The sequence below is a fragment of the Nannospalax galili genome, unplaced genomic scaffold (assembly GCF_000622305.1).
Source record: "Nannospalax galili isolate Female #2095 unplaced genomic scaffold, S.galili_v1.0 scaffold18, whole genome shotgun sequence".
Taxonomy (NCBI): Eukaryota; Metazoa; Chordata; class Mammalia; order Rodentia; family Spalacidae; genus Nannospalax; species Nannospalax galili.
This window is the reverse complement of record NW_008346548.1, coordinates 8,791,842-8,802,734: the sequence shown is the minus strand read 5'-3', so window position 1 is coordinate 8,802,734 and position 10,893 is coordinate 8,791,842. Positions and strand designations below refer to the sequence as shown.

General features: G+C 40.4%; 1 protein-coding gene across 6 annotated transcripts in view; it reads left to right on the top strand.

Annotated features, from left to right (window-relative positions):
• Nucleotides 1-10,893, top strand: part of Golgb1 (golgin B1) — a 102,026-nt gene that overhangs the window by 58,605 nt on the left and 32,528 nt on the right. The gene's annotated exons all lie outside the window — the stretch shown is intronic.

Sequence of the window (10,893 nt, the reverse complement as noted above, 5' to 3'; positions counted from 1 at the left end):
GAGAGAGAGAGAGAGAGAGAGAGAGAGAGAGAGAGAGAGAAAGGATGGTTTTTATAATCTAAAGTTTATTTTTCATACTTTTAATTTTGTTTTTCTTTATTCTTTAATTTCATACAAATATGCAATAAAATATAATCATTTCTGCCCTCCATCTCCCTCCTCTAACTCCTCCCATATTCTTCTGACATCTCCCCTCAACTTCATGTCCTTTTTAAAATTTTTCTTTAAGTGCACACCTTTAATCCCAGCATCTGAGAGGTAGAGGCAGGGAGATCTCTTTGAGATTGAGGCCAGCCTGGTCTACATAGTGAGTTCCATGGGAACCTACCAGTGGGAACAGCCTCAAAAAGGAATAATTCCTGCCTCCCCAGCAGCTATCAAATGCCAGTAGCTCCTCATTAGGGGTGGGGCATGGAAGAAATTCTTCCCCATCCATGCTTGAATTTTGGTTGGCTTGATCTTGTGCAGGTAACCACAGCTGTTGTGAGTCATGAGTGTGATAGTCATGTTGTGTCCAGAAGACAGCATTTCATCATACTCCTTTCCATCCTTACATGGCTCTTACATCCTTTCTACCTTCTCTTCTGTAACATTCCATGAACTTTGTTGGAGGTGTGGTAGGTGTTGGAGATGGTAATAAGGATGTCCTCTTTAGGGCTGAGCACTCAGACTCTTCTCAGCTCTGGTCAACTGAAGTTAATTATAACATGTATTATTGCTTTATACCATTTTGTTAGTTGAATGTTATTGTTAGCTGTATCATACTTAATTAGCCATGTTCTTCCAATCAGTAATCATACATGATATGATTCAGGAGTAGTAGTGTAGTTTCTTAACAGAAGTATTGCGTACTTGTATATTAGTCACATTCTCCAAAGAGAGAGAATGAATAGGATGTATACACTCAGAGAGATTTATTTGGATGAATTGATTCATGTAGTTTTGGAGGATGGCAAGTTCAGAATCTGCCAGGTGGGCCAGAGGCCATTTGGCCTAAGGATGTATCAAAGCTTGAGTCCAAAGACAGTCTGCTAGCAGAATTCACTTTTTGGAAAAGATATTTTTTCCCTGCCCAGGTTTCAAATGACTAGAAGCTCATCCACATTAGGAAGGGTAATCTTCTGTACTCAAAGTCTGCTGATTATAGCTCGAGAGATAGCTCAGTTGGTAAAATACTTCCTGTACAATGTGAGGACCTAAGTTCAATCCCAAGGACCACCTAAAAGCTGGGCATGGTGGCACAGGCTTTTAACCCCAGAACTGGGGAGGCAGAGACAGATGAATCCTTGGGGCTTGCTGGCCAGCCAGCCAGTCTAACCTCTCAGGAACCGCCAGACATTTCTCGGAAAACATGGTGACTGGCCCCTAGGAATGACACCCGATCTTGATGTCTGGCTTCCACACATACATGCACATGCACCTGCAGCTGCATCTGCACACACATGTGGACATACAAACAGACACGCTCACACACATACACGCACACATATACAAACACAAAAGTCTTTTGATTTAAATGTTAATGCCAACTAAAATAACTTTACAGAAACATCTCAAATACTGTTTGGCCAAAGATCTGAGCACCATCATCTAGCAAAATTGATATATGAAATTAATCTTCAAGCTTATATTTAACACCCTTTCATGAGGCCACCAAGGCCTTGTTTACAAAATTGTCAAAGGAGACTAAATTTAGAAAATCATGGTATATGGTTACAAATGACAAGTCTAGAGTAAAAGTGGATCTTATTTGGCCAAAGGAATGCTTAATGGTTTGAAGTGCTTGCCAGTGGTGTCTAATGAAAACTAGATAACAGCTTCAAAAACCAAGAACAAACAAGAAAGATGGGTATCTGGTAAGAAAAAGAAAAACAAAACAAACAGGAAATTAATAGGGAGCAATGGAAAAGAAATGAGGGGGGAATAAAAACACAGAAATCACTGATAATGTCCTTTGGGATCAGAGAGAGTGAATTGAAGTGAGTCATAAAAAGGAAAGTTCAGCTCAAAGAGGAAAGTAAAATTAAAAGAAAGAATAAGGAAAGTGACCAGAAAGATCAGAGTTCTCTGATTCTCTGCCGGATGACATTGATTCTTTACTCCAGTCAAAAAGTGAATTATTCTGTAGCTCTCAGGGGAAGAGAATGAAAGAATAATATGAAAGGGTTAAGAAGAGGAAAGAAGGATACTTAGGGGAATAGAACAGAAAGCAGTAGGTTACATTGAAGTCCTCTGGCAGAAATTATGCTTTTGACTGTATCAAGTCTTTCATATGTAGGGTGGGAAAATAGGAATATGGCATGAAGAAGTTATAGAGGAACTTTTCTTCTGTGCTTAATAGTGTGTCTAGTTTTGACCTCTAGAAGTTTGAGTATGGTCTAGGTAATGCAGAGAGCAAAGAATTATGGATTATTAAAATACTAGACATGCACTGACATGCCTAGCTTTTATGTGAGTGCTTAGAATCTGAACAGGTCCTCATGCCTGGTCAGCAAGCACTTCACCCACTCAACCATGTCCCTAGTTCCCACTCCCTCTTTTTGTGAGCATCTTGTGGTATATGGTGTATGTGTATGTGTGCCTCTGTGTGCAAGTGTGGAAGTTTATGTCACATGTCATCCTCTATTGCTCCCCCCCTTTAAAAAATTTGTTTTTATTGAATTTTTGTGTATTTCATACAGAACATCTCAAACAATCTTAATCATCTATATACCCCCATCTCCATTGGCACCCTCCTCTAGACCTCTACTGGAGCTCTTATACTCTGTCATCACTGTTAAGGCCCACTGTGTCAAGTCAGTGTTCCCAGATGTTCCCCAGTGCAAGTCCATCCACTGAGGTCTAGTCAGCCTTCCTAGAGTCCCTGGTTTTAGGAAGATCAGCTCTTCTTCATCTAGCAGCAATCAGTTGCCAATATTTCTTCAGATAAGATTGGGGTCTGCTGTTTATTTTCCCAGTTCTATGCTGGGATTTTGTCTGCCTGAGTTTGCATGGAACTTGTATATGCTGACACTATTGTCATAGAATCATATGAGCTGGTTCCTAGGAGCTTGTTAGACATTGTTTCCATTTGGTCCTGCACCTCCTCCCTGGCTCTTATAATCTTTCTGCCCCCTTTTCTGAGATGGTCCCTGAGCCTTGGGTGGGTGAAGTTTAATAAAGGAATCTTGTCCAAGGACCAGCATTTGACAGACTCTTGATCTCTATACTTTGGCCATTTGTGAACTTTTGTGTTCCTGGCCCTCTGCTGCATGAGGGAGCTTCATTAATGAGAAATGAGAGATTCATTAGTGTCGTCTTCATTACCCCTGTTCTATGTTCTATGAGCCTTAGGTGTCTCTAGAGGTAGCACTGTAGATGTGTCTCTTAGACCTGGGCAATTCATAGACAATGTCCTTGTGTGACCAGTTGTGGTACTTGGTAGTAGTCTCTGACTGGTGCAAAATGAGCTTCTTTGATGAGTGGTGACTGGGATGTTTGTCTGTAAATATAAGGACACATATTTTACACATAGTAAGAAATCACATTCGTCTAGAGATGTGACAGTCTTGGGGTTTCTTTAAGATCTATGACCACTTTAGCCATGTGTATTTGGTTATGTTTACAGTACCACACTTGAGTTTCCTTCCACTGAATGGGCTTTTAGTCCAATTAGGTAGCTGTTGATTACCCCCAAGATAAAAGTGGCACTATTGTACCAATGTTATATGCTGTGCTGGCCATTGATGTGGTTATTTGGTCTTGAAGCCGTTGTTGGACCATCAATTGATGTTTTCTGTTGGCACCTTCACAACGCTGTCCAAAGCTCTGAGAGTTAGCCTTCAGGGGAAGTGGTTGCAGATCAGTTGCAGCTCTATTGCTCCAAATCCTATGTTTGAAGTATGTTCTGTCTTCAGCAGTAGGGCCTTATGTTTGAGTTCTGGGAGACCATCAAGGGCTGTGGCAATAGCCTGAGTAATTTTGGGAGTCTCTTGGACCACCCTGGCCAACAACTCAAAGGAAGGTTTCTCCTGTCAGGCATTGTTTCTTGTTATGTAGCCTTTAGCTATACACATGGACTCATGTAGAGATAATGTTATGTGTAACTTGTTGTTAGGTTGTTGACTAATATGATTCCCTCTGGTTTTTTAAAACTGGCTAGGCACTATCTTTCCTCTCTCTCACTGTCTAACCCTTATGCCATGGTTTCCCCATTTAAAGTGTCCCCATTTTCCCTATTTCTCCCCTGATAATACCCGTCACCTATGGTCCCACCTCTCTTGAGCTCCTTCTTTCCCTTTATCCCCAAGTTTCCTTGTTTAACCCTCCCTCCCCCTTCCCATTTAAATATCCCCATTTTTATCCATATCTCCCTTAGTAACACCTGTTTCCTACTGTTCTTCTCTCTCAGGTTCTTTCTTTTCCTTTACTTCCCTCATTCCTTTTCATTATCCTGGTTCCTGTAGTTATGTCTGGATACATACGTAAAAGGATTTGGTGCTAGGATCCATATATGAGGGAGAGAACATATATCGTTTGCTTTTCTGAGTCTGTGTTACTTCACTTAGTCTAACAGTTTCTAGGTCCATCCATTTACCTGAAGATTTCATAATTTCATCTTTCTTTACCTCTGAGTAGAACTCCATTGTGTAAATTACCACATTTTCATTATCCACTCATCACTTAAGTTGCTTTCATCTCTTAGCTATTGTGAAAAGAGCAGCAACAAACATGGATGTACAAGTGTCTCTGCAATAGGATGAGTTCTTTGGGTATATGCCAGGGAGTGACATAACTGGGTCAAATCATAGGTACATTTTTAGTTTTTTAAGAGTTCTCACACTGATTTCATAGGGGTTACACAAGTTTGTAATTCCACCAGCAGTGGATGAGCATTCCCCTTTTCCCACATCCTCTCCGACATTTGGTATCATTTGTTCTCTTGATCTTAGCCAGTCTGACTGGGGTAAGAGGAAATCTTAAAGTGGTTTTAATTTGTATTTCCCTAATTGCTAATGATATTGAATACCTTTTAAGGTGTTTCTTAGCCATCTTTATTTCTTCCTTTGAGGACTCTCTGTTTAGATCTTTAGCCCATCTTTTAATTGGGTTACTTCCTTTCTTGATTCTTTGTTTTCTGAGTTCTTCATATATTCTGGATATTAAACCTCTGTTAAATGTGTTGCTGGTAAAGATTTTCTCCCACTCTGTGGGTTTTCTCTTCACTTCCTTGGTTGGTTCTTTTGATGTACAAAACCTTTTTAGTTTAATGAGATCCCATTGTTGATTCTTGGTCTTAAGTCCTGAGCAATTGATGTCCAATTTAGAAAATCCTTCCCTACACCTGTATCTTATGGGTTATTGCCAATGTTTTCTTCTTCCAACAGCTTCAGAGTTTCAGGTTTCACATTAAGGTCTTTGATCCATTTGGAGTTGACTTTTGTGCAAGGTGAAAGATAGGGGTCTAGTTTTGTTTGTCTACAGGTGGAGATCCAATTTTGCCGGCACCATTTGCTGAAGATACTGTCTTCCAGTGAATATTCTTGTCACCTTTGTCAAATGTCAGGTGGCTGAAATTGCATGTACTATGTTTGGATCTTCAATTATGTTCCTTTGATCTATGGGTCTATTTTTGTGCCAGTACCATGTTATTTTTATGACTGTAGTTCAATAATAATAGTTTGGACTCTGGTATATTAATCTCGCCAGCATTACTCTTTGTGCGCAGGGTTGCTTTGGCTATCCGGGGTCTTTTGTGCTTCCATATGAATTTTAGGATTTTTTTTCTAATTCTGTGAAGAATGTCATGGGGATTTTGATTGACATTCCATTGAATCTACAAATGGATTTTGGTAAATGGCCATTTTCACAATATTCTTCCAGTCCCTGAGCATGGGAGGTCCTTCCATCTTCTGGTGTCTTCCTCAATGTCTTTCAAGATTTAAAATTTTTATTGTAGACATCTTTCATGTCTTTTGTCAGGTTTATCCTGAGATTTTTGTTGTTGTTAAGGTTATTGTGAATTGGGAGGGTTACTATGTACTCTTTCTCCAACTGCTTGTTATTGGTATATAGAAAGGGTATTGATTTTTGTAGATTAATTTTATAACCTGCCACTCTTTGAAAGTGTTAATCATTTCTAGGAGTTTTCTGATGGAATTTTTGGAATCTGTTAGATATAGTATCATATCTGCAAAAAGGGATAATTTGACCTCTTTTTCCAATGAGTACTCCTTTAATTTCCTTCTCTTACTGCTGTAGCACGTTTCAAGCACTATATTGAAAAGAAGTGGTGATAGTGGGCAGCCTTGTCTGGTTCCTGATTTTATTGGGAATGCTTCCAGTTTTTATCCATTTAGAATGATGTTGGCTGTGGGTTTCCTCTATATAGCTTTAATTATGTTGAGGTATGTTCCCTTTAGTCCAATTCCCTCTAGGTCTTTGAACCATCTCTGCATCTCTGGAATAAAGCCAACTTGATCATGGTGGATGATCTTTTTGATGTGTGTCTGTATGTGATTTGCAAGTATTTTGTTGAGAAATGCTTTTTGAATATATTTTTGCATCTATGTTCATTAAGGATATGGGTCTATAGTTCTCTTTTTTGGTTGTATCTTTACCTGGCTTTGGTATTAGAGTGATGCTCGCTTCATAGAAGGAATTTGGAAGTTCTCCCTCTGTTTCTATCTTTTTGAATAAATTAAGTAGTTTGGATATAGATCTTTAAATGCCTGGTAGAATTCTGTTGTGAATCCATCTGGACCTGGGCTTTTTTTAGTTGGGAGGTTTTGTATTACTGTTTGAATGTCCTTATGTGTTATGGGTCTGTTTAAGCTGTTGAGCTCTTCTTGGTTTAGCTTTGGTGATTCCCATGATTTTAGATACACCTCCATTTCTTTTAGGTTTTCAAATTTAATAGCGTATAGGTTTTTGAAGTATTCCCTTATAATATTCTGGGTCTTTTTGTTGTGTGTTGTGATGTTTCCCCTTTCGTCTCTGATTTTGTTGATTTGGAGTAGCTCTTTCTTTCTTTTGGTTAACTGGGCTAAGGGTCTATCTTGTTTATCTTTTCCAAGAACCAGCTCTTGGAATCCTTGATTCTTTGTATTGTTTTCTTTGTTTCTATTTCATTAATTTCTGCTCTGGTTTTTGTTATTTCTTCTTGTCTGCTGGGTTTGGGTTTCTTTTGTTGTTGCTTTTCATGTGTCTTGAGTTGCAGTGCTAGGTCATTTATTTGTGTTCTTTCTGATTTTTTGATGTAGGCACTTAGAGCTGTAAACTTCCCTCTAAGAACCACTTTCACCGTGTCCCAGAGGTTTATTGTGTTGTGTTGTCCTTTTCATTTAATTCCAGGAATCCTGCCTCTGCCTCCCAAGTGCTGGGATTAAAGGCGAGTGCCACCACGCACTTAGAGCTATAAACTTCCCTCTTAGGACTGCTTTTAAAGTGTCCCCAAGATTTTGTTGTGTTGTAGTGTACTTTTCATTTAGTTCCAGGAATACTTTTATTTCTTTCTTAATTTCTCCTTTGACCCATTCATCATTCAGGAGTGTGTTGTTTAATCTCCACGAGTTCATGTAGTTACCAAGGTTTCTTCTAGTGTTGATTTTAAGCTTTATTGCTTTGTGGTCTGATAGAATGCATGGAATTATTTCAAGTTTTTTGTATTTGTAGAGACATGTTTTGTGCCCCAGTATGTGGTTGATTTTGGAGAAAGTTCCATGAGGCGCTGAATAGCAAGTATATTCTTTGGTGCTTGGGTAGAATATTTGGTAGATATGTGTCCTAGTTTGTTCTTCATTGCTGTGACAAAATACTCTGACCACTACCAACTTTGGGAGGAAAGGGTTTATTTAGCTTACATATCCCGGGTCACAGTTTATTCAGGAGCCCAAGGTAGGATTTCAGGGCAGGAACCTGGAGGCAGGAGCTGTAGCACAGGCCATGGAGGAATGCTACTTACTGGCTTGCTCCCCTGGCCCCTGCTCAGCCTGCTTTCTTATGCTACACAGGCCCACCTGCCAGGGATGGCACCACCCACAGTGGGCTGGGCCCTCCCACATCACTCAACAATCAAGCAGGTGCCCCACGGACATGGCTACAGGCCAGTCCAATGAAGGCAATTTCCCAGTTGAGGCTCCCTCAACCCAGGTGTGTCAAGTTGACACTAAAACTATCCAGCACAATATGTTATGTCCATTTGATGTATGGTATTAATTCAGATGTTTCTCTGTTTATTCTTTGTCCTGTTGACCTGTCTAATGGAGACAGTAGGGTATTGAAGTCTCCTATTATTAGCAAGTTGGGATTAATCTGTGTCTTACAGTCCTGTAGTATTGTTTTTATGAAGGTGGGTGCACGAGAGTTTGACACATATACATTCATGATTGTAATATCTCCTTGGTCAATTGTTCCTTTGATCAGAATGAAGTAGCCCTCTTTATCTCTTCTGGTTAGTTTTAGTTTGAAGTCTGTTTTGTCCTGGGTTATTTCTAGGGGGTTCTTATTATACTCTTCTACAGGACTGTTGGTGCTTGGTGGGGACATATTTGGGTTTTTCATGTTACTATTTTTTTGTTGTGACTTTGGCATGTGGGCTTCTTTTGTTGTTTCTGATTCTTGTGTGAGACTCAAGCCTTCCATTGTTGAGTTTAGGTCTGTTTCTGTTTGTACACTTGATGTGCCTTTGTTGTTTTCTTATTGGGTATGAAAAGCTGGTTGGTATAGGCTTCAGCTTCTTTCTTTTAATTTTATATTGGAGGCACCTGATGGCTTTAGTCCAGCTCTTCATGAGTTCCCACAGCTGCTCAGGATTTCCCACAGAGGCCCAATTTGGAAGAGCATCGATGAGATGCTCTCTGGCTTTCTTCTAAGGTCTGGGTCCCTCTAGTAGGCAGGCACAGTACAATTTGGGAGGCTTGCTAGGTGGAGTTAGGATATAGGCAGTCAGGGGAGGAGGCTGGTCTTAGGAATCCCAGGCAAGTTGGGGGTTGGGACAGGCTATGAAGGATCTGGAAAACTAGACTGAAGAATTGGGTGTGTCTGGGTGCAAAGAATCAAGAGGAAGTAGGTGGATCTAGACCAGGAGAGTAGTCCAGAGATCTGGGGTGCTAAGAGCAGAAGCAGGCTGGTGCCCAGGGCTAGAAGGAGAACAGCATGTGGGGGCTGGGAGATTGAATCACATCCTTGGAGTCAAGGTGCAGTGGGCGGGGATCAAACTCACCAGGGAAGGAGGCTGGTCTCAGGAATCCCAGGCAGGTTGGGGGTGTGGACAGCCAGGGAAGAAGGCTGGTCTCAGGTGTGCAAAGGCAAGTTGAGGGTAGGGGCATGCTGTGAAGTCTCTAAGAAACTAGACTGAAGTACTGGGTTGGTCTGGGTGCAAAGGATCCGGATGCAGTGGATGGATCTGGGCCCAAAGGGTAGTTCAGAGGTCTGGGGTGCCAAGAGCAGAAGCCCTATGCCCAGGGTGAGGAGGAGAACAGGATTTATTGCTCCCTCTTTTTTTTGTTTATTTATTTTTAAATTTCATTTATTATTTAAATTTTATGTATATGAGTGTATTGCCTTCATGTGTGTAAGTGCACCTGTGTCGTGAAGTGCCTGCAGAGGTCAGAAGAGGGTGTCGGATCTCTTGGAACTGGAGTTGCAGATGATTGTTAGCCACCGAGTGGGTGCTGGGAACCGAACCTGGTTCCTCTGTAAAAGCAGCTGTGTTCTTAACTGCTGAGCCATCTCTCAGGCCCCTTCCTAGAGACAGTGTCTCTTATTGAACTTGGAGCTCCCCATTTTGGTTAGGCTGGCTTTCCACTACTACTTCCAATGTTAGGAGGCCAAATTGGCAAGTTTTAGGTTTAGTGCGAGACCCCGTCTCAAAAAATTAGATGGAGAGCAATACAGGAAGACACTCTAAATCCATCTCTGGCCTCCACATCTGCACACATGGGCAAGTATACCCACTTCACAAACACTCATACGAGAGAGAGAGAGAGAGAGAGAGAGAGAGAGAGAGAGAGAGAGAGAGAGAGAGAGAGAGGAAAAATGATGAGAATAACTTTTCTTAAGATAATAATTCCAGAACAACTATTTTTTTCTTATTTGGTGGTTGAAAATGATGCCAAGATTATATTACTATCCACTGAGTGCTGACTATGTGTCAGCTTCTGTTGTGCATGGTAGAGCTAAGATGTAAGCCAGGCAGCTGGACTGCAGAGTCTACTAATAGCCATTGCAGTATTTAACAGTTCCATGTTTGTTAGATTTGTTTTTTAAAAAATTTGTTCCTATCAAGTTCAATTCCTCTCACCCCCTGCCTCAGGGGGGAAAATTGTATTGTTGGTAGAGCTGGAGATTTTATTGTATACTCTGTCCTCAAATGCATTTAATAAAATACTACATTTTATCATGAATAATTGTAGAGATAATTTATGTGGATTGAGCAGCCTAACAGCAATCTGGGTAATGATTTGGCTCATATTTTGCCAGACAAGTCCATAATGTCATGCCCACAAATCAGCAGAGCACTTTAAAATTTTTTAAAATCTTGGTAACTTATCTGAATCTGTTTGTTTGATAATCCACTTGTCAGTGTTAATAGTTATTTTATTTCATATAATTTTGCAACTTTCTTATTTCTTACTGTTTGGGAAGAGAAATCCCATAACTGACTTCTTGGTGTGGGATGAAATATTTAATTCATTTCCTGCTTTCCTTTATATATTAAGCAATTTTCAGGAGAAATAATTTGGTGTTTTAAAATTTTTTTAAATTGCTTTTATGTGTCTGAGTGTTTTGCTACATGTAAGTAAGTGCACCACATGTGTGCAGTGCCCACAGAGACCACCTGGAACTGGAGTTAGGGACAGTTGTTAGCTGCTATATGGGTACTGAGATTCAAACCCAGGTCCTCTGCAAGAG